This window comes from Podarcis filfolensis (assembly GCF_964270895.1).
Source record: "Podarcis filfolensis genome assembly, chromosome: 2".
Lineage (NCBI taxonomy): Eukaryota > Metazoa > Chordata > Lepidosauria > Squamata > Lacertidae > Podarcis > Podarcis filfolensis.
Genome location: NC_139605.1, coordinates 75,458,498 through 75,483,212, shown reverse-complemented (window position 1 = coordinate 75,483,212; position 24,715 = coordinate 75,458,498). Strand labels below are relative to the sequence as shown.

The window sequence follows — 24,715 nt, the reverse complement described above, 5'->3', positions numbered from 1 at the left end:
ACAGGAAGTTGTCACCAATATAGGTTTGTCTTTGAAGGATCTAGCAAGGGGTGTGTGTGTTTGTGTGTCTTTAAATAATGAGATAGATTTTTATCTTCTAAATACATTCATTCAGAAGTTTGTCACATCTTAAAATATGCATGTATCATAATGTATCAAAATTATGTTGGTATCTCTCAAGAATGTTTGTAGCTTTTTTGTTTTCTTTTTAAGAAAGTGTGGTTTTTTGTGTGTATCCCCCTCTTTTGTATAAGCATTTGTGTGGAACTGAAGAAACAAATATTTGGTAGCTGGGAATGGAAATAAAAATTGTATCTGATGTTGCAGAAAATAGGACTGGTGTACAGAGTGTATAAGCAGGTGAATATTTGGAGCCAGTATCTGAATGTATGTTAGTAAACATTTGAAGAAATTTGAAACTTTTTTTAGCTACAGGCTTTAAGATGACATGACTGCAACAGGAAAATGAGATTTCAGGATTGGTTTGAAGTTACATGTAGGGGTGGGTGGTGGCGATTATGAAATAGGCAAAAGGAAAAAACCGAAGAGAGTTGGAAAACATAAGGAACAAACATACCAAGGTTTGTTTCTTATTGGATGTAACATTTCCTTGAATTCAGGGAGAAGCTTACTTTCAAATCGACAACTTTCCTCTACCACTCTGCTTTTCATGTCTAGACCTGCCTTCAGCATGGTTGGAATAGGCTCTTCTTTAAAAGAAATAACAAAAAGAAGAAATTGTCAACTGTACTTGAAGTAATCGTATTTAATGTTTTCAGTACTCTCAGACTTAACAAGTTTTGTTTTTCCTTTCCTTTCTTTTCAATCTCACTTATATACTGTGTACTGATATTTTTGGAGACCTGCCAACTATTATTTCAAAGTCTAGCTACACTCCTTGTAAGAATGGGGGATCTATTAAGATGATCCATCTCCAAATGGTTTCCTAAAGACTTGCGGTGGGGATTGATTCTGCCTGATATTGTTCTGGCTCCTGGAAAAAAATAGAGAAAGTGCCTGGTTCAAGCTTTCAAGAAATGAAAATGATCATGGGGACTCCTACTATTAACAAATCATTCAAATCCTTTCTCCATTTTGTATTAGTTTTCTCAAATCACAAGACAACAAAGCTACTTGGGAGTAAATCGTGTCAATTTCTTACAGAGGCTCTTCCTTGCTCAGAGTGAGACCAGAACAAGAACTGTGTGGGTAGCACACTTTGCATCAACATGAAATTTCATTCATTGCTTTTGGGGCTGCAACCATATGACCAGTGTCCACGGATGATGAGAGCTGTAGTTCAGCAACATCCTGAGGGTCAAAGGATCCCCACACCTGTATTAAAAGCTCATTGTATATTAACCGAGTTACACTTTCCCATAGATTGGGGACAGTCCTCCTTTCACTTCTTTTATTATTATTATAATAAATATTAGTTTTCAATTAGAGTCCAATAATAGCCTCATTACAACAATACCAATTATTCAAATACCAAATTATATAATTTAGATAAAGTGGCCCCCAGCGTGCTAGATTTGATGGTTTGATGATTTTATTTCTACACTCCAAAATTGTAATTGTTTCAATTATGTTCCATTCATAATAATAATCCCTTATACAACAACTACTGGGACGCAGGTGGTGCTGTGGGTTAAACCACAGAGCCTAGGACTTGCAGATTAGAAGGTCGGCGGTTCGAATCCCCGCAACGGGGTGAGCTCCGGTTGCTCGGTCCCTGCTCCTGCCAACCTAACAGTTCGAAAGCACGTCAAAGTGCAAGTAGATAAATAGGTATCACTCCGGTGGGAAAGTAAATGGTGTTTCCGTGCGCTGCTCTGGTTTGCTAGAAGCTGCTTAGTCATGCTGGCCACATGACCTGGAAGCTGTATGCCGGCTCCCTCGGCCAATAAAGCGAGATGAGCACCGCAACCCCGGAGTCGGCCAGAACTGGACCTAATGGTCAGGGGTCCCTTTACCTTTTTATATACAACAACTGCAATATTAGTAAATTCGATTTGTGTTGACACATTAAATGATTTATAAAACTGCATGTGAGGAATTCAAACTATATACTTGTTCTTCCTGTGAGTGGCAATTGTACTGTCCATAGTGTTTCTTCCTGTCCTTGCAAGATGTTATGTTTTTCTTTCCCCCGATTGTTGCTGTTATCTGTCATGCCTTGGGTGGAGCTGATATCCTATTGTTTTTTCCAGACATTTCTCCATCGCTCCATCCCTACTTCATTGTTTTGCAACTTTAACAACAGATGCAAAAGTTACTCTGTCCCAGGAAATAAACTGCTGTCACCATTTGTCCTCTCAGCCTGGGAAGGAGAGAAGTCTATTGAACTGCAGATCAGTTCCTTGGCAGTTCATAGACTTCTTTTGTCCTTCCTTTCAACTGAAGATATATGAGCAATTATACTTCCCATTACATTAAATTCAAAGTCCTCTTAGCATTATTCAGTAAAGGATGGGGAAGAGTCAGTTCTAGGTTTCCATCATAAACCTTTTGCAAAATAGAGCTTCCCTCCCTTTTCCCCTTTTCTTTTTTTACACACACACAATTCCGTTTGATGTTCTATTCCATATTTATTATCCATTTTCTTCCATTCTCACTTGTACCAATATAATTTGAACTAACATTTGGAGGAGGGTTGCCAAATCATGAATGTAGAGAAGAAAACTTTAAATAAAGAAATGGTAGGCTCCCCTCCTCCCCACCGTCTTTTGCACCGAATGAAGTCTTATCTCAAGTTCATACCTTAAAGTCCTTGCAGTTGGTTTGTTCTACAGTTTGTGATCTCATCTCTTCTATCCCATGCCTGTACTTTAGTCCAATTAAGCTCTAATTAACAGGAGAACCACTGCTTCCTAATGGTGGAGGGTTTTCAGCAGGTGAAGTGCTTTTGCACTCAGCGCCTCCTCCCCCTCACATTCTATGCTGGAGCGAGAGCCAGGTACCGGGATGAACTGCGAGTAAACTTGTAAGGATAATTACCCTCAATCATTCTTGTTTTTCCTTCGCCAGTGATCTCTCACTTAACCACTATGAGGGAGTAGTAGTCAAGGATTTCTTTTAAATGTTTGAAGACTGAACTGTATGTTCCCTGAACATGGAATGACCTTTAAGTTTTTCATATCTGTTACTCTGCTCTCAGATTTATCTGCAGTAATGAGGACAGCCTGTCAGTTAATAATACACTGCTCAGATTGACTTGTGGCTCTTGATACAAAATTGTCAAGGGAACAATAGTACTAGTTGGCTAGATGAGTTGAACAGGACTCTCCCCATGCTCTACATCCCAATTTAATCCCAATTTACCAATTTGCTATGCAATTTACTCTTACATTGGAAGGGGGAGAAATGGAGACCTCAGTTCAGGCAAGAGTAGATGCTTTCAGAGGGGACCAGAGTGCAATAGCGTTGATAAATACCCTCTTGCCTTCTACAGGTGCTGTGCTCCCTCTTTGCTTAAGCCTTAAGTGGCCCAGTTATCCTGGGAGGTGGTTGCTGCAGCATATCACCATCTGTGTCAAATTAGTCAGCAAAGCTGCAAACCAAGGAATAAAAGGGTCACTAGGTCAGTCCTTAGACACTCTGACAGAGAGATAAAAATTGCTCACCTTTGCAGCAGTTTGAGCACTTAATCCCCAGAGGGAGATGCTTTCAAGCGATACCATTGCTTGCCCTTCACAGTGGATACTACCTGAGGTTAACTTTAAATTCCACCTAAGGCTGCACAAAACTCTGTCAGTTTGAATTATAATGAATCATTAGTTCATCAATGATCTTCGGATTCCCTCAAGTGCTAACTCTATTTCTAGGTTAGTATATCCAACAATTTCTTCAGCTAATGCAAACCTGCAGGAGACTTTCTAAATGCTTTTAAAAATATTTGTTATATGTAACTGAAATATAAGTTCATTTCAAAACTTTAGAAAGTAATAACTTACCTGTTTCAATCTATCAAATTTTTGAAATTATTGTTAAAACAAGTTTTGCATAATTTTTTTTTAATCCTGCAATGAATCAATATATTGTTGCTTACGGAGTGGTGTGTACACTTTCATTCCCTGTCTTAACTCACTGATGAAAGCTAGCAAAGAGTAACTGAGGTCACGACTAATTGAAATTATAATGCATCATTCTAGGAAGGTGATGGGTTCTCTTTACAATAAGTGGAGCCTATCTAGCTCTCTTTCTCCCCCTCTCTCTGTGTATTTCTATTTCCTCTCTCTCTCTTTCCCTCTCTGTCACTTATTCAGAGAACATGATGCTTCCATTCATGCAGGTCAGCATTCCATCTGCCATTCTGGGCAAGATGAAAGAGAAGGTGACACATCCCAATATTAGACGTTCCTGGGTGATACTTTTTTGACCCTATCCAGTCTGGTATATGTTCTAGGGCTAAGAAACACTTGGTAGCTTGGTCAGACGATTGAAATCCAACAGTATTTTCTTAGATTATGCTCCCCAGTATGCCCTTGTCTATTGCAGCAGTGATAGAAATGGGAGGTGGGGGAAAATCTTACATATTTTCAGGCAGATCTTTGCCCCTGGCCTGAATTGTTGCATGCCCTTTTGCAGTGGAATGGTCATATCCCCGAGCTTTTCTTGCTCATGCTTATATGCTTCTGTATTTCATACGCTAGGTAATGTCAGCAACAAACTTAAGATAATAGAAATTACAAACAATTAGTGTATCCATCCTGAATTCTAGGAAGACTTTCTGGCCACTATGCTTTTTAGTATTCATGTCCACTAGTTGAAATTTTGTTACCCTTACAGAAAAATCTATTTTGCCTTTTCTTTTTACCTCCACTTCCCAATAAACTAAATTTCTTCTTTCTCATTTTTCTTCATCGGTAATTGGAGAAGAAAAGTTGAATATGTCAGAAGCCTATGCTTCAATTTTCTGTTTCACTGTCTAGAATAGATAGAAGCAATTATTATTAGAATGACTGCTGTGTTTACTGACAGGCAGTTGCCCTCCTTAGATACTTGGGAATGCTACCCACAAAATAAAAAGCATTACTCATTTGAGACATCTCATGGTTCTGGAAAGGATTTTGGAGGCTTGTTCTCCCAACTCTCTTTTAAGTTAATTACAATCTCTGTGTGTAAAGTCCATAAGGGCTAACTCAGTGACAAGAATGAATGTGAGCCAACAATATGTAATTCCTGATCTATACCTGTAAGCACTAGACCACATAGTTGCTAGCTCAAAAGCATTTACTTATCAAGACAACTTTCAATCTCTTATTTGACTGTGCTCCAAGAGAGCTTGTAATGACAATGCATCAAACTCTCCACTTAGAGGCTGATGCTACTACTAATAAAACAAGCAGCAGAATTCCTAGTGGGTGTAATAGAGCAGAAGCACTAGGTTCTTAGCTTTATGGTCAACAATACAATTGAGCTATTGGTGGTTAGTCTTTCAGGTATCAAGCATGAGAGGTGTGGACAACCAGAAGTCCTTTTCTGTCTCTCTTGGTGGGTCAGCTGTTAGAAAATACTGGAATGTTGCTTCTTTGATACCCCCAGACAGGAAGACATCACGTATTTTTCAGTAGATTTTGACAAATTCAAAAGCCAGCTTATTCTGTAATAAAGCTTCTGCAACAGAATATAAAATGCCAGTGCTTCACTAACAAATACAGGCATGATGTTAAAGAGGAGCAAGCCTTCAGAACATGTGCTGTGCTGCAATGCAGAATAAGAATTGTGTCTGTTCAGAAGTTGTAGTTTCTTTTGAAAGTCTTTGTTGCTCCTGTAAACAGAGTACAGCAGGATCCCAACTTCCATTCTTGACCACCTGTTGAGTTGTTTGCAAGGAAAGCTTTTACAAATCATCAGTTAGTTCTTCTGTTGATGTAAAAAAAAAAAAATGAAAGCCAAGAGTAAAGACAACAAGTTGATAGGAGCTTCACAGATTAGCGTTGTTTAGCTAAGGTAGATAGAAGCAAGAACCAAGAATGGGAAGGGGGGAGGTAGATTTCTACGTAAAGTTAGAAATGACTAGAAATGACTAAAGGTGAGCTTCAGCATCACATTATGTTGCATACTCGGTCTGCATAAGCATATTATCTTCCTCTCCACTGTTCTGCAGACTCTCCCGCCCCACCTGAACCAATTTTGGGGGGCACAAGTGGGAGGAGAGTGGGATAGCCCAGTTGCACAAGCAGAAGCTGTTGCATATGTCTTCTGCAAACAGGGTTCTTTACCTCATCCCTAAGGGTGTATGAGCTTTGTGAGAGATTTGAAAGATTGGTGATGAATCTATATTAGCACTTGCTGGTTGGTTAGGAATAATCTGCAGTTCTTACTTTCTCTATTTACCCGACCTACATACTCACCTTGATGCCAACAATAATATTTTCCCTTAAGCTGAGTACAATTATTATTGCTGGTTTCTGCCTGAAGGATTTACTTGCATGCATTAATAGAGTGGCTATAGCAACCACAGACTGCTCCAGCATGTTGGGGACACCATCCCGTGGTATCAATGTTTTGCTTATTAGCCATTGAAATAGTTTTGGGTCCAAACTAGATGTGACAGAGTAGTGGCATGTATCTTACTCATAACCAGAGGTGAATGAAACAATTTTGGTTTCTCTATCATTTCCCGCCTTTCTTATTCCCCTCCCAATTATAAGTTCAGTTCTCCATCTTTCTGTGATTTTATGTTTTTTAAAGTCATCATATTCATCAGCATTTTAGTGCAGTTTTCATAATATATATTTTTGTGAACACCATCTTGCCTAATATACACATTTTTGCAAGCAATCTACTGCATATAATCATTTTTGTATAATGTATTTTTGTATGTTATTTTCATTAACGTGTATTTTGGCACTTTCCCCTAATATATGTATTTTTTAATATGTTATTTAGCCGTAGAACTGCGCTACAAAATTTGTAGAAGTGCAAGTTTTGAAGTATAGAGGAATTTCGGTTCACACATTGTTTCAGAAAGTGTGAATTAGATAGGGCAGAATCAAATTTCTCCCCGATCCCTATTCACACCTGTCCCATTCACATAAAAGCTGGGATGAGTGGAGTGTACCTAATATCTAAATAAAATGGAAGAAGTGTTTGGCAGAGAGCTCCTTCTCCCATTCCTTCAAGCAACTTTCTCTCCTGACCAGTTCATTTCCTGCAATTTTGGACACTCCTGCATCTTCCTAGTAGTGATTTCTGCAAACATGATGCACTACATGGAGACTGTTAGGAGTGCATGCATGGTGGACTGCTAATTGTGTCAAGATACACTTCTGTAGTCACCTTGGTTGGTCATTCTAGTGAACCTTCGAACTTTCATAGCCCAAGCTGATGGTTGACATTCATCTGACTTACACAGCATGACAACTCAGCTAATAGCATCATTTTTACACCAGAGCAGCAACACTTTAAAGCCAAGATTTCCTTTTACATACTAATTTTCCATTTTCTATTAAGAACCCCAAGGCAGGATGTGTCAGGGAAACTTCCGAGTGTTAATTGAAATGGAGTTTGTAATTATTAGGTCAGCTTGGTCCAGTCAAAAGTGATTTAATATTTCATTTTAAATAGTCTTGTTTTCTTGAGCCACAAGAAAGCATTAGTCAGATGTTAAGTAAACATATGTCAGTAATATATTAAAAAGTAGGCTACACAGCTGACAGTTCACATCTTAAATTGTCTAGTGCAAGAAGGAATGTGCAGATATTTCTGTGATGATAGCTTTATCTTTCATCCTCAGATAATGCTCTCCAATGAAATAAATGCATTTGCAAAAATCCAAATCAGCATTTAAAAATAACAATATTTTTAAAAATGAAAAGGTTGACCTAGACATAATAGGTGACCTAGACATAATATTGTGATGCCTGGAGCTTTGTAATTCACAGTGGCTGCTTTTCTATACCTGCATGCAATGAGAGTTACTCAGTTTTCCCATTATGTGAAAGATTTGTTCTAAGCAGCATGTAGAATAACAGGTGTTGAGCCACAGGTTAACACTAATGTGTTTATGATTGTACAGTTCAGTTATATTAACATATTTAATCTTTGTGAGAGAGTTAAGAGAGAGGGGAGTGTATGTTGCTAATAATACTGGGAATTAACAAGCTCCCTTTCTACCTTGGGCCCAGAAAGTTTCAGGCTGCAATCTAGAGCCTACGGCCTGCCGATCAGAAGGTCGGCAGTTTGAATCCCCGTGATGGGGTGAGCTCCCATTGCTCGGTCCCTGCTCCTGCCAACCTAGCCGTTCGAAAGCACGTCAAAGTACAAGTAGATAAATAAGTACCGCTCCAGCAGGAAGGCAAACGGCGTTTCCGTGCGCTGCTCTGGTTCGCCAGAAGCGGCTTAGTCATGCTGGCCACATGACCCGGAAGCTGTACGCCGGCTCCCTCGGCCAATAAAGCAAGATGAGCGCCACAATCCCAGAGTAATCCGTGACTGGACCTAATGGTCAAGGGTCCCTTTACCTTAAGCCCCACTGAATTCAAAGAAACTTGCTTCTGAGTGGACATGGTTTCAGTTGTACTGGAAGAGTTGTACCCAGGAAACTCATTCCATTAACGAAAGGATTTGCATTTTGGCAATGGAACTTCCCTCTATCCTTTCTCTGAATACCTCCTAAATTAGATTTGCTATATGTCTGGCAAATCCCAGACATGTCCTCTTTTGGGGGCCCAACATGCGCATCCAGGGGAGATTTTTACATTTTAAAGAAGGAAATGTTGGGGTTTGGGAGGTATTTATTTATTCATTTATTTACACACACTTTTTGGTGTGCCCGCTCAACTCTATCCCCAGCTCAGGCTGGCAGTGGCTCGGGCTGACCTCTTTTTTGCTCTTCAAGATATGGCAAGACTACCTAAATCTGTTCTGGGGTTTTCCCCAACCCTCAAGAGCAGATCTGGGGAGGGCATGGAGCATGAGGGAGGGAAGGATAGGATAAAAAGTTATGTTATATAAACATAAATATTTATGCTCATGGAATGAGGATACTGCATTAATCATGTCTGCTAAGTGAATGGTGAGAAAAGAGATGCGTCTATCATGTGAGATTAGGTTAAAAGTCCTTAGTCTGCTTAATGGTGTTGGAAGCGTGAGATCAGATGCAGAAGTCACTATAAAAGCAACTCTTTTTATAGTATAGCTGTCCCCTCCTCTGCTGTGGAAATATGTATAGACTAAACTGCTAGCTTGCTTTTCTTTAGCTTGACTGAGTGCATTCCTGTTCAACTATCACATGTGATAAGTGGTAGCATTTCTTCAATCACTGGAATGGACAGAATGCTGGGGCTGTAATTAACTGTGTTATGGATGAAAAGCTATGATGGGTATTAGATTGTTTCTCTAAATATATAAAGTGGTTGATGAAGGGGAAAATGCTTAATGGCTCCCTAGTCTTCCAGTTCCAGATTTTGTTTGTGAATCTGATTTGACCAGTGTGTAATTTTTGTTTCTTTCCTTTGCTTCCATTTTTTATCAAACAATGTAAAATGCATTAAATGTTAATGTGTAGTTAGTAGTGCCACTGAAACCAGATCCACCTCTATTTTAGCGGAAATATTAATCCTTGTTGAATTGTTAGGAAAGCTGTCGTAAGTGCTGAAAGGAAGACATATGCCTATAAAGCATACAGGTTTGTCTAATGCATCTTGGAGAACACCAATGAAATTCTTCAGAAATGTGAGATACTGCCTCATTTCTTTTTTCTTTTTCTTTTTTTGTAGACAAGAACTCTCCAATAAAATATATTAATTGGGTTTCAAAAATATTTCAATCTGCAAGCATTACTTAAGACAGAATACATATTTTAAGAGGTCTGCAATTATATAAGAAGCTTCAATATGTCTTGGCCTTGACAGGTGTTAGGTCTGGGATGTGCACAAATATGACATTTCATAAGCCTTTCTCCTTCATTGATTTCCTGTGGTTGCAATAGAAATGATATATTTTGGTACTACAGCTGCAGATAGCCTATAAAATGAACTGGATTTATTTGTATTTATGTAGCTCTACTTTCCAAGCTGGTGAACATTTGCTTTAATGGTTATTTCTAATATAATATAAAGAGTCCCTGTAAGGTATGCTTTCTCCATACCTCCATTCCTCCAGGCATGTTACATTTTGCAGCATAAGCTTTTTATGCCATGATGGCTATGTAATACCTTCCAGTGTCAGAGGCAGAATGCCCATTACTGTGAATCACAAATGGAGTGAGGGTTGTTGCTCTCAGGCCCTGCGTGAAGCATCCTGTAGGTATCTGGTTGGCCACTGTGAGAACAGGATGCGGACTAGATCGTCTTTTGGCCTGTTCCAGCAGGCCTTTTCAAATGTTTATCTATGTCTATTCAGAAGTCATAGGATCATAGAGGGACCATGAGGATCATCTGGTCCAACCTGCAATGCAAGAATCTTTCGCCCAACGTGGGGCACAAACCCACAACCCTGAGATTAAGAGTCTCATTCTGAGTTATGAAATATGTCCTATTAGTCTTATTCTCAGACAGAAATGAGAATTTTGTTCAGTCCAAATTTTAAAGTGAACTGGTCTAATTTACACCCCTAGCCTGTATCAGAACAAAATGACCCTTCTCATTTCACACTTCTCTGAATTTTATTGTACGTTTCTTGCCTCAAAATTGTAATAAACTGCATTAAAATACCTCGTTTTAAAATATTTTAACCCAAAACTTCTCTGTAGGGAGTCCTTTACATCCCTCTCCTATCCCACTGTAATATCTAGTAGCTCTTGCCTCATGAAGGACAGCCATCATATTGCAAGCAGCTTCATTCTGCCACACTCATCCCAGCAATGTAGGGGTATGGGTGTATTGTGTGATGTCATGCTGGGAAGTGGATAGCATCCATCTTATCATCGTATTTATTCTTTGCTTCATATATGAACTCATCTATTATGGACTCTCTTTTTTGTATTTTGAAGTATGAAATCATTACCCCACATATAAATGTAAATTGAGTTGTGTCATTTTGTTTTGCTAATGTATGTGATGAACATTTGCCTTGATTATGAGGGTCCTAATTACAATGCATAGTGTGATTTCTGTTCTGGTATTTGGGTGATTTATTGCAAGTTGGGTGGCTATTTTTCATTGGTGCCTTAATTAAATTGTGTATTTTTGTTTTCAGGTTCTTTGATTTTCTAATAAGTCCTCTAGGAATAAATATAGAGTTTAAAGTCAAGGATGGCTCCTTAACAAGGTACCTAATACCTCCTCGCAGCAGTTGCATTCTGCGTATGTGTCAGCAGTTGCTGCAGCAGAGCATAATGATAAACCACATGCACATGGTCACAGCCTAATTCTTCCACTTAATGGGACATACTATAATGAATGATGATGGATACAAGTGGTGTGCACCACAACAGAAAGGCCAGCAGGATGAAATGTTTTTAGTGTGTAATGTAATAGTGCTTATGGGGATCTGTGTTGTTCCTCCTTGTAAGGCACCCAGTGAGTGAGAGTAAGGTTAAATTCTCCCACCAGGAACTTGAATAACCGATAAATGAGTTATCATCACTGGATAACTGTCAAAAAGCTGGAACAGAGCAAGCAGCCCAATGTAGACAATAGCCTAAAAATACTGTAGTCAAGTGTCCTCTCTCAGTGACAAAGTGCCCAGACTCAGCTAGTGCAGTACAACTTTATTGCTAGCACTGGCACAGTATTAGGTACCAATGACCCCCCGATTCTTGACACCAGGGGGATTCTGGTTTGTGGTGTTGGAATCCCAACTTTTTCTGTCCTTCAATCAGCAATCCCAGTGGCATAGGAAATAGGGAATCAATGCTTGACCCACAGGATGACATCAATTACTGCTGCTTCTACTCTCCTGGACTGAATCCTATTGGAAGGAATTTAGTTGGTCCTGGTTGTTGCATGCCATAGCAGGTGGGAGGAGGCAACACTGGGATGGGAAGTATTTAATTGCACCCCTCTATGGGCTGCAGTTTGGATCAGGGCCTAATGCAGCAGGCTACATATTAAATGTAAGACAGTTTATAGCGAGAAGTAATTGCATCTGATGAGCTATTTCAAAAAAAAGTCTTTCTTATTGGTGTGAATGTAATGGCCCCATCCATTTGAGACCTGACTTAAAATCTGGGCAAGCTGCTGAGAGAAATTTGACATCCCTTTGTCTGGAACATTTTCATTTTTTTTTTTTTTATAATATATTTATTAAAGTTTTCAAATAAAGCATATATTAGATAAGCACTTATCATTGTCCATTTAACATCTCTCAATTGTAACATGGGACTCCCCCACACCTCCCGCATACACTTACATCATTATTAAATTAGTTTCAAACAAATTATCATTTAATTCATCTTAATTAATAATCTTAATTTGGTTTGACATATAATTCAACCTTAAATCTAATTTAATGGTAGACAATTGTCTGCACTGGCATCCAATTCAGCACTCAGCCAAATTACAATATTTTTGTAAATAAATCTTAAATTTCCTCCAGTCTTCTTCCATCCTTTCTTCTCCCTGGTCTCGAATTCTGCCGGTCATCTCGGCTAATTGCATATAGTCCATCAGTTGCATCTGCCATTCTTCCACAGTGGGTAGCTCCTGAGTTTTCCAGTTCTTGGCAATTAATATTCTTGCTGCTGTTGTTGCGTACAAAAAGAATGTTCTGTCCTCTTTTAACACACTCTGGCCGACAATACCCAGGAGAAAGGCCTCTGATTTCTTAGTGAAGGTGTATTTAAACACCTTTTTTAATTCATTATATATCTTCTCCCAAAAGGCCTTCACTCTAGGGCAGGTCCACCAGAGGTGAAAAAATGTTCCTTCATTTTCCTTACATTTCCAACATTTGCTATCAGACGAATGGTATATTTTAGCCAGTTTAACAGGGGTCATGTACCATCTATACATCATTTTCATCACATTTTCCTTCAACGCATTACATGCAGTGAAGTTCAGCCCAGAGGTCCACAACCTTTCCCAATCTTCAAACATAATATTATACCCAATATCCTGCGCCCATTTTATCATTGTTGATTTTACCATTTCGTCATGTGTGTTCCATTTCAGCAGCAAGTTATACATTCTTGAAAGTACCTTAGTCTTAGGTTCTAACAGTTCAGTTTCTAACTTTGACTTTTCCACTTGGAATCCTAGCTTTTTGTCATTTTTAAACACTTCTTTAATCTGAGCATAGTGTAACCAGTCTCGCACTTTGTCTCTCATCTTTTCTAAACTCTGCAATTTCCAGTTGTCACCATCCTTTTCTATTATCTCCCAATATTTTGGCCAGTTGGCCTCCATATTGGCTCTTTTCCGAGCCTTAGCCTCCAGGGGTGACAGCCACCTCGGAGTTTTATTCTCCAGTAAGTCTTTATATTTTGTCCAGACATTAAAGACTGATTTTCTGACAATATGGTTCTTGAAGGCCTTATTTATCTTAGCTTTATCATACCATAAATATGCATGCCATCCAAACGCATTATTAAAACCTTCCAAATCCAAGACATCCGTATCTTCAAGAAGTAACCAATCTTTTAACCAGCAGAAAGCTGCAGCTTCATAATACAACTTTAAATCTGGCAGGGCAAAGCCCCCTCTTTCTTTCGCATCTGTTAATATTTTAAATTTGATTCTGGGCTTTTTGCCCTGCCAGACAAATTTAGAAATATCTTTCTGCCACTTCCGGAAGCACTCTGTCTTGTCTACAATCTGCAGTGTCTGAAACAAAAATAACATTTTTGGCAATACATTCATCTTGATGGCAGCTATTCGGCCTAACAAAGAAAGTTTTAGTCTTGACCAACTATCCAAGTCTCTCTTAATCTCTGACCAACATTTTTCATAATTATCTTTAAATAAACTCAGATTTTTTGCTGTTATGTTTACCCCTAGGTATTTAACTTTTTTAACCACATTTAGTTCTGTCTCTTTCTGAAGCTGTTCCAACTCAATATCTGTCACGTTTTTCCCCAAAACTTTAGTTTTTTGCTTGTTTAACTTAAATCCTGCCACTCGACCAAAGTTTTGAATCAGTTGTAGTACTCTTTTCAAACTAGACTCCGGCTCCTGTAATGTCAGAACTAGGTCATCTGCAAAAGCTTTAAGTTTATATTGTTTCGCTCCGACCTGAATCCCTTCCACCAACCGGTCCCCCCTAATCATATTCAGGAGCACTTCCAGAACCGAAATAAACAGTAATGGGGAAATCGGGCAGCCTTGTCGTGTACCTTTTTCAATTTTAAACTCTTCTGTAACCACATTGTTAACTATCAGTTTAGCCTTTTGTTCTGAATATATTGCCTCAATCCCGTTCTCAAACCCCCGTCCCACTCCCATTTCTTTTAAATTCCCCTTCATAAATTTCCAAGAAATGTTGTCAAAGGCTTTCTCCGCGTCTATAAAAATTAAAACTGCTTTAGTGTTTATGTTTGTTTGTAAAAGTTCCAATATGTCTATGATGTTCCTTGTGTTAGTAAACATATGTCTGCCCGGGAGAAAGCCTGCCTGGTCTTTATGGATTATCTCACTTAAAACTTTCTTAAATCTTCGTGCCAAAACATCTGCAAATATTTTGTAATCCACATTTAAAAGGGAGATGGGACGGTAATTCTTGAGTTGTGTCTTTTCAGTTTCTGACTTTGGAATCAATGTGATAAATGCTTCTTTCCACGATTCAGGCGCCTTCTTCCCCTCCATTATTTCATTACTGACCTCCAACAAAGGTTGTATCAAATAATCCTTCAATGTCTTGTAGTAGTTAGAGGTCAGTCCATCTGGCCCTGGTGATTTGCCCTGTTTCAGACTCAGGATGGCCTGTTCAATCTCTTGTCGTGTTATTTTGCCATTTAAAATTGTTCTATTTTCTTCTGACAGCTTTGCTAATCCATTTCTCTCCAAAAATTGTGTAATCTCTATTTCATCTTGTGGCCCTTGAGTATATAACTTTTTAAAATACCTCTGGAAGCACTTTCTAATCTCTCCCGGGTTCTGAATGTTCCTTCCTTCAACCTCTAAGTTTGTTACTGTATTTAATCTTTGTCTCCTTTTCAACTGCCAAGCTAGCAGTTTCCCACATTTATTTGCCGATTCAAAAGTTTTTTGTTTCATTGTTTTAATCTTCCATTCTATTTCCTGATTTATCAGCTTGGAATATTGCGCCTGATAAAGTTTAATTTCTCTCAGAATCGGTTGGGACTTCGGGTTAGATCTTAACTTCTTCTCCAACTCTTTGATACTTTCCAGAATTTTATCTTTCTTTTCATTTTGCAGTCTTTTCTTTAAGGAATTCTGTTGAATCAAGAACCCTCTCATCACAGCTTTACTTGCATCCCAGATAGTTCTTTTTTCCACCGTAGTGTTCAAATTAATCTCAAAATAGTCCTTTAAGGTTTTTTGGGCCTTCTTTACAATTCTTTGATCTCTAAACAGGCCATCATTCATCTTCCATCTAAAGGAGCCGATTGGGATCAATGTCATATCCATTCTCAAGGCGTTATGGTCGGAGCATGTTTTGGGGCAGATTTCCACCTTCCTCACCTTAGGTGCCAGACTTCTAGTTATCCATATTTGGTCGATTCGTGTCCAAGTCAGTTGAGCTTCAGAAAAGAATGTTCCTTCTCTTCCCAGGGGGTTTCTAACTCTCCAGATGTCAACCCAGTCCATATTGTCAGTCATTTCAAAAAAGGTCTTAGGTAGTCTTCCCTCTTTAGTAATGTTCTGGTTCTGTGACTTATCCATATTTGTTGATACGACCCCGTTCATGTCCCCCATCATGATGACGTTGTTGTAATCCAGATAATCCAGCATGATCTCGTGCAACTTCTTATAAAAATCCGATTTTCCTTCATTTGGAGCATAAATTCCTAATATCAAAATTTTTTCTCCTTGATACTGTACTTCTATTGCGAGGATTCTTCCACTTTCATCTTTAAAAAGAAATTTTGGTAAAAGGCTCTCTTTTGCATAGATCACTACACCTCTCTTTTTAACTGTATCCGATGATATAAATTCTTGACCAAGCCTTTTATTTATTAACACCTTTCTATGGAGCCTAATCACATGTGTTTCTTGTAAGCATATAATGTCCAATTGTTCCTTTTTTAGAATATGAAAAATTTTAGACCTTTTTTCGGGACTGTTACAGCCATTTATGTTCCAACTCAAAAGCTGCAGAGACATCCTGGATAGATCTGGTTATTCTTTCTGGGGTGGTACCTTGTTCTCCGGTCCTTGAGGATCCGAGGGGGCGGGCTCCCCTGGAAGTTCTGGCGCTGGCAATCCAAGTCCTTTGTGGAGGTCTTCTCCGTGTGCTCCCAAAAACTTGTCTCTATCTTCCACCGTTTTGATTTTGATCTTTCTCCCTCTGTAGGTAAAGGATAATCCTTGTGGAAACTCCCACCTGAAGATAATTGCGTTGCTTCTCAACAGTCTTGCCAATTCCGTGTAGTTAGATCTAAGGTCCAGCAACTGCTTAGGAATGTCCTTGTAGATTTCAATTCTCTTGCCCAAAATGTCTAGTGACTTTTCGTAGTGCAGGCCCAAAATCTTGTCCCTTTCCTCCTTTGATCTCAGTGTTATCAAACAATCTCTGGGCTTCTCTGTCCTTCTGACTCTGCCAAGCCTGAAAGCAGATACAATTTTAAAGTCTTTTTCCTCTAACTTCCAAAACTTGGCAAATTCCTTAGTTAGAAATTCAATAAAATTATCTTCTTCCACCTCTGGTATTGACCGTATCCTCAAGTTGGTCTCCCTGTTTCGCAGTTCTGTCATCAAAAAGTAAATCTGATGTTCTCCAACTTGTTTGCTGAGTGGTCTTACTTCTTTCTCAAGTTCTTCCAATCTTTGACTAGTATCTTCAGCCAGTTTACGATTTTCACCTGCAGCCTCCTTTAATTCTCCAATAGACTGGGCATTCTGTGCAACTTGTCCAGTCAGCTTATTCAAGCTTTCTGTGTTCTGTTCAATTTTAGCTGTATGCAAATCAGCCTTCTTGTCCAGAGCCTCCAGTTTCTCCAAAATTTTCTCCAAGACAGAGCTACTTGTCCCTGAAGCCATATCTCCCAGGTGCAGCTCCTCTGTCTCACCCTCCCCTGCCTGTATTAGGGAGGCCGCCTCTATGTCTGGAGGCAAAGTGGAAGGCAAGGCCGGCACAGAAGATCTACGCTGTGAGGCTGCAGATAAAGTTAGAGTTGTTTGTTTAGTCCTTCCTCTTCTCCTTGCGCCACTCATTCCAAAGTTATCTGTAATCCAAGGTCAATCCAAGTTGTTCCCATGAGAAAGCAGAGTCCCAGATGCAATAGTCAAACAGAGGCCGGGAAAGGGAAAGTAAAACAAAGTCACTGCTGTAAGTCCAAAATCCTCTAGAGGGAGCTTAATACGTCTTCAGGGAAAAGATCAAATCCAAGTTAAACTTATAAATTTAAATCCATGTCTATCGCCTCCACAATGTATTATTTTTAGCAGAGTAAAACTTAAAGCAGAACAGTGTTTCTTACAGTGCCTTGACTGCAACAGTTTCAAAGTATCCAGTTCCAACTCAGAATGTTTCAAAATCTGAATTCAATGTATCCAAAGTTGCAGACTGGTGCTCATCCAGGCAGCTCCAGCACCAGAGATTCTTATTTATTTTATAATCCACTGGTGCCACAGAAGAAGGATATCAGTGCACCCCGAATATAACCAGCAAAAGTCAATAGCTCAAAGTCTTTCACTCAGAAAACTGCTTTAACAGGGTGCCAGCATTTAGTTAACGCATAACTTTTTGTCTCCACTCCTCCTGCTCTTTGCTTAAAGTTCAGTATAGCGGGAGATGGGCTTCCTGCTTATCCTCACTCCGTTTTCAGCCAGATTTCAACTTTTTTAAAAAAGTTTTAAAAGTTTCATAAAGTTCTCAAAAAGTTTCAGAAAGTTGACAAAAGTTTCAGAAAGTTTTCAATGTCCAAATTTACTCACGGGTTGTAGTTTCCAAAGTTCAGAAAAGTTGCAGGAAGAAAGGACAGCGCTGACCGGCAACAGCAATGCGGCTTCACTTCGCTGTTTGCGCAACGACCCACAGCGCCGCTACCCCCTCCGCGATCCGGAGCCCCTTACGGGGTCCCTTCAACGTTTTGGGGGCTGCTTCTGGCGCCCGCCGGGTCCCGAGACCACAGGCTTCTGCCACCTGTGGTTTTCCTGAGTGGGTCTCCGCTTCGCCGTAGCGGACGACCCGTTTACAGCGGAGCTCCCTTCTCCTTACTCGGAGAAGGCAGCCATTACCGGTCGCGCCGCCTCCGGAAGTCTGTCTGGAACATTTTCAAATGAGGCTTGGTAAACATCCATCAGCAAATTTTGCCCATGGAACCCTGCCAGTTTTCAGTTCTTTGTTTTTGGCCCAGTCTTCAGAAGGATATTTATCAGTGTTTCTAGATATTTAATAGCATCTTCTTGTATCCTTCATGAACCCAGGTCCTTGCAAATTTTAGTCCATTACCACTAGATATTTCATTGTTTCTTCTCTATTAACAGCAAGTCATGGATTTTATGGATCTTTCATCCAGCCCTTGACAGCCAAGGATTTTATGCTGAATTAATTTCATTATTTGAATTTATTTCTAATTCCTCCAGCAAACATGCATTTGTTCACTCCTTGTTCAACACCTTGTCCTCTGTAGTACTGTTATGCCTGAGCTTCCTTTACTTGCTTGATGTAATTTCAGTTAGATTTTCCCTTCCTGTTCCCACTGAATCTTCGCATACCTACTCTTGTCATCTTTCTCCCTGACTCTCAGCATTTTGTCCACAAGTTTTAAGCAGTTTCATTTACACATTGCTATTTGCCTTCTCTTGTTCTGTTGCCTTAATCAGGAAATGTCTGACATCTACTTGCTAACATGCATCTCATGTCTTGTTGCTTTGACAGCTGCTTTAGCTCAGGAATATGATAACACCAACAAACTTCATTGCATTCTCAATGAGAAGAGGGGTGGCAATTAACCTATCACTAGTACATTGTCCAATGACAAACCTAGACAGCATCTTAAAAAGCAGAGACATCACCTTGCCAACAAAGGTCCGTATAGTTAAAGCTATGGTTTTCCCAGTAGTGATGTATGGAAGTGAGAAGGCATAAAGAAGGCTGATAGCCGAAGAATTGATGCTTTTGAATTATGGTGCTGAAGGAGACTCTTGAGAGTCCCATGGACTGCAAGAAGATCAAACCTATCCATTCTGAAGGAAATTAGCCCTGAGTGCTCACTGGAAGGACAGATCCTAAAGCTGAGGCGTCAATACTTTGGCCACCTCATGAGAAGAGAAGACTCCCTGGGAAAGACCCTGATGTTGGGAAAGATGGAGGACACAAGGAGAAGGTGACGACAGAGGACGAGATGGTTGGACAGTGTTCTTGAAGCTACCAGCATGAGTTTGACCAAACTGCGGGAGACAGTGGAAGACAGGAGTGCCTGGTGTGCTCTGGTCTGTGGAGTCACGAAGAGTCGAACACGACTAACTAAACAACTAAACAACAACAACAGTACATTGTCTTTTCCAGTATCTGCCCTGTTTTTGTTTTGTAGGAATTCCACATATGCCGTCTGTAATAAGAATTTGTTACCTCCAAACAGATGAAGAGTGTTGTGAGAACACAAAAATTCTTTACCATTGCAATTCCCTAAGCAAAGTGTTGCTCCACAAGAGCAAGATCATAACAGCCCTCCTAGATCAGAGCAAAGGCCTATCCAGACCAGAAGTCTGTTTTCATCATCACAGATCCATGGGAAGCCAACAATCAGGAAATGATGAGGGCAATAGTCTTCTACTGTTGTTTCACAGTTACTGGTATTCAGAGGCATGTTGGTGGTAGCATTTAGCCATGCTAATTGGCCATTATGAGTTTGTTTTCAGTTTTTCATTAGGAGAGACTTTGGATTATCACCATTTGGCATACAGTTGAATTTGGTTACTGCATGCATTGACTCTTGGAGACTTTGGGGAATTAACTAAAGTTAATTATTCTTAAGAAAGGCTTAATTTGGATAGGACAGGGTGTTGGAGGGTATTATAGTACCTATCAATATACCACCTGCTGTGCAGTCAAAATAAAAACTACTTCCCAGAGTTCCATAGTGTTCTTTTATATCATACCTCAATAAGGAACCACAGATCTGCAAACGATGGGATGAAGCCAGGCACATATGACCAGTTCACTTTTCAGTGGTTTCCATTCAGTTATTTTGCAAGCTTGCAAACACTAACCCCCCTTTGCAAAAATTCAGTCACTAAAACAGGTGCAAATTTAGCCCCATGCCTACAGTGTGCCTGTTAATCTTATCTTCCATTCCCATTTCCTGTTGTATTTGCCATAGTTTTCCATTGCAATTTTTAAAAATTATCATTTCCATTTACGCTTCTTCCATACTTTTTCCAAAAATGGGGGAAAAAATAAGGATGATATGTTTCTGGATAATATGTTTTGTTTTAATTTTGAATTTAAAAAGTTTTTTTTAAAAAGAAAGTGCATGAATTTCGCACGCCTTAACCGTCTGTACTCATTCCTCATCATATATTTCACATTTTATTCTCTAGTGCTAACATAATATGGAAGTTTTTAAGCAGCGCTTGGATGGCCTTCTGTCATGTATGGTCTAGTTGATCTTCCTGCATTGCAAGGGGTTGGACTAGATGATCCACAGGGCTTCTTCCAATTCTACAATGTTATGATTCCATAACACAGAACAGCCTTCTTACTCAAACCAAGCTATATTCATGAATAATGCTTTAGTCAGAAACTTGGATAATCCCAAACATATGCTGCATGTTGCTGTCGCTGCAGCCAAGGTCTGCATATAAAGCATGACTCAGTGATTTGTGTCACACTGATTCTTATTAATCGTTTCAAGGGATGTTTATCTGAAAAAGCAGAATTCCCAGTCACCTGAAAAACCCTGTAATTCATCCTGTCTTGCATAGCAGCAGGAGTGTTCAAATAAACCTTCTTGTCACAGACTTCTAACATTAATTGCTTAGAGGGAGCAGCAACCCCAGGCTTAGCTGCCCTCACTGTCCGTGCAGCTCCTAGACCCCTCCTATGACACCTGCATGTTCAGTGACATCTGAATGGGTAGACTATTGTGTGTGCAACTGTACATCCAGCTTCATGCTACCCAACTGATGTCCTGCATGGAGAGTCTGTGCACATGTATCTGTATCTGTGCAGGTGCCCCTATTTGGATACCACACTAAATGCCCAGTTACTCTTGGTCGGGGCTGCACCATATTTGGCTAAACTTGTGGAAGAAGTTTGTTTGAAACACATCGTGGCTTCTGTGGACTTCTTCTTTGCCACCATAGGAAAGCAAATTTGGAAATATGGGAGCAGTTAAATATGGAGCTAATGTTATACAAGCTGCACAGTTTAAAACTATTTCTAGATCTCCAATAATCTAACAAAGCTCTCTCTATAAAGTGGATCTACAAATGTGTTTATTATTGTGTAATGCCAGAGATGCTTCCTAGAATGAAAAGAAGCTATTCACATTTATCTTTGTATGCCAGCTTTGTTGTTGCTAAAGGAATCTGTATCTTCTTGCCACACATTTAAGATGCAATATGAATTATTGCATAAACATCTAGTAACAAGATGAAATGGTTGTTTTCCCACACAGCGCTACGGTCTTCTGTCAGCTGTGTTGAATTTGTGGGCTTCACCACTTCCTGCTTCTCAAATCAATTTCCTAATCATCATCACTTATGTTGGACAGACTGAACTGTGAGGATGATTACAGATGCATGTGTTGGATGATGCTGATCTGTTTATGCATGTATGACTACTTATGCAAACAGAAGCCTTATTAATTCTCATGAAAGTAAACATGGATCATATGCCAGATTCTTGAATTGCTGTAATGCTTATTGAGAGAGCTCCTCATCCTCCCTCCCTCCCTCTTCCTCCCCCCCCCCCCCGCCCAGGAAATGAATCTGACAAATGTTCGTGATCAATGCTCAAGATGGGAAAAAATTGCTTTTGAATAGCATCATAACAAACAGAACATGAGCACTAACTGAATTTTACTCTTGCAATATGTCACTTCTCAAGACAGCGTGTATTTCACATTTCCAGCAGGGAGGCTTTTCAGATTTACTAGCAATTTTTTGAAAAAGGAAGCATTGGGAATGTTGCTCAGTATGCTATCTCCACCCAACCTATGCTGCTAAATCACCATAGAATAGTGAAAAATGATCACTTTAAGGCCAAAGCCACAATATATATGCCATTTCAAACGGAGAAAGCAACAGTGTCCAGCAATATTCATGTTAAAATGGCTTGATATTCCAGGATTGTTTAAAAGTATACTGAATAAAATAATTCCAGAAACATAATCGTGTTAATCTGTTCTGACAGAGACATTACTTCTTTGTGATCTCAGAGACGACATCTGATGAAATGGACTTTGGCCCAATGAAAATTTATGTCATAGAACGTTTTGTAGTCTTTCCAATATTACTGGCTCCTTTGTCATTTGTTTTTTAAATCTGTGCAGCCAAATCTGATTTAACCTCACTGATTTATTTTGTTAACCTTGTGGTGACAAAATGAAGCCAGGACATATCCGGCTTACATTAATGAGTTTTGCATATATGTGTGTGTGTGTGTGTGTGTGTGGCAACTTGCTTGATGTCCCCCAAAACAGAAGGCACTGTTTTACAGCAACACTAAGATTTAAAAAAGAAAGAAAGAAGCAGTTGTGCCACCAAAGTTCCATATCAGTACTGTACAGTGTGCTTAAGAATGAAGGGCAGGAGATCTCACTCATGTATGTTGATATGGTATTAGGGTAGTGTGGCTAACTGAATAGGACCCCCCGAAAGGATGTCATAGTAAGGCAGGCAATATACATTATGGCTTAATACTTCACTGAAAAACTCTCTTAAAATAATATTTGAATAATCAGAAACACTTAACAGGGCATCATCGGGAGCAAAGCATAGGAAAAGCAATTTAAAATAGTCTGGCCTAGCTGAATATTAATTTGAGAAGAATGCTGGACTGAAGTTGGTTTGATCTGTGCAGAACTTCACACTACATTGAAAATTGTATGTGGCACACTAGAGTCTATCCTAGTTATGAAGTTCCTATTGGGGCTGGTATTGCAGGATAGCAGATAAATGGCTCTAGGAGAGCTGCATAACTAATTCAGCAAAATGCTGCCGTATGTATTGCTTTGTCTGTATGCATGGGTTGTCAACCTTTTCTAGACCTATGTGGGCATTTGTATTTTTAGTCAAGTGCTATGGGCACTACCCCTCTGATCACTGCTCAATCCTGGATTGGCCCCTTGCCAAGAGACAGGAAAATGAGATAGCATGTGCCCACATGGGTTCTGAGTAAAGTCGCATCAAGCAAACTTAATCTGGTGCAGAAAGAAGAAGTGATAAAGAGTGAGAGTATCACTTTTCCAACTTCCTTCTTCAGCTGTATGTATTATGCAGCCACCCTCACTACCTCATGACTAAGGGGGCAGTGTGTGTAGCCTTTGACTTGTTCTCTCAGTGCTCATCTTATTTTCCCCAATGCATACCACAGTTTATGATAGTTAAACTGGGTGTGAAGGAAATGTACTGGATGGAGAGAACTCCACCATACTAGGGCAGCCTACGGGCAAGGAGGAAAATGGTTTGTTTCATTTATTGAAGCAGACTTATACCTTACTCCCACACACCCCGCAACCATATTCACAGAGTGGCAAAAAACCCCACATGGTTTTGTAAAACAGCAAATTACTGCACACCCCTGCAGAGATCCCAAATCACTTGAAGGCTGAAGTGTGCGTGTGCACACTGCTTTAAAGGTTTTGTTTTTTAATCAGAATATTTGATTACAGGTTTCCCACATTACATGGATTTAGGCCTGACTTGCTTATTTGTTACTTACTTGTTTGCTGCAAAATCAAAGTCTCTTTGCAGTATTTCTGGTCCTTTGGTTAGCTTTTGGTGCAAGTGATGACACATTTCTCTCTTTGTCTTTTGCTTCTCTTGGCTTCTGTTTTAATGTTAGCCCCCTGAAATATTTGCTACCCAATGATGCCTAGAGGGGAATCAGGGCTGCATGTACCAGCTCTGCCTCCATCATTGCTGACCCTTTTGTGTCTGCCCTACTGACCTCAGCACATTAGAGATAAGGCCTGAATGGGTAGCCAACACTCTCAACTCCACAGTGTAGGCTCCTCCATATGATCAGGAGCCTTGATCACATGAGCTTGGAGGAGCCTGTGTTTGTTAGCTGAATATGCACAGAACTTCAGAACTCCTTCCCAGTATGTAGAGGTTCGGAAGGCAGAGGCAGTGAAGAGTGACATCAATGCTGGGGGTGAGGTCAGCATGTGCGGCTGTACTCCACGCATTTCTTGACTATGAAGAACAAATGCCTGAAGGGGGTTATGGTTTCAATTATCTCTTTCTCTGTGTCCAAAAGAAACCATCTGGATAACCTCATAGAATTACCAGAATCCCACATAGAGAAAGTTATGTTTATAGTAATAAATAGGGCTCAGAAATGAGGGAGGCATTAAAGAGTTCCTCCTTCTCACTGGGAGAAGCAGCAGCAGTGTGTTTGCATAAATATGAATAAGCAGTTAGCACTCATAACAATGGTGTAGAATTTTCCTTTCATTCTCTCTTTTGAGTTCTTAGGTCTCCACGGAAATGGGTAGCAGCAAGGGATGTACCCCAGCAGTTGTGTATCT

At 39.7% G+C, this 24,715-nt stretch overlaps 1 protein-coding gene and 1 long non-coding RNA gene across 5 annotated transcripts in view; one reads left to right on the top strand and one right to left on the bottom strand.

The window, feature by feature from the left end:
• The window catches only part of KCNIP1 (potassium voltage-gated channel interacting protein 1), a 556,014-nt gene that overhangs the window by 212,539 nt on the left and 318,760 nt on the right, over nucleotides 1-24,715 (top strand). The gene's annotated exons all lie outside the window — the stretch shown is intronic.
• Nucleotides 566-24,553, bottom strand: LOC310755179. Its single transcript, XR_014544213.1, has 3 exons — nucleotides 23,905-24,553; nucleotides 3,438-3,553; nucleotides 566-710 (listed from the first exon to the last, which is right to left on the bottom strand). It is a non-coding gene; the product is annotated as an uncharacterized lncRNA (long non-coding RNA).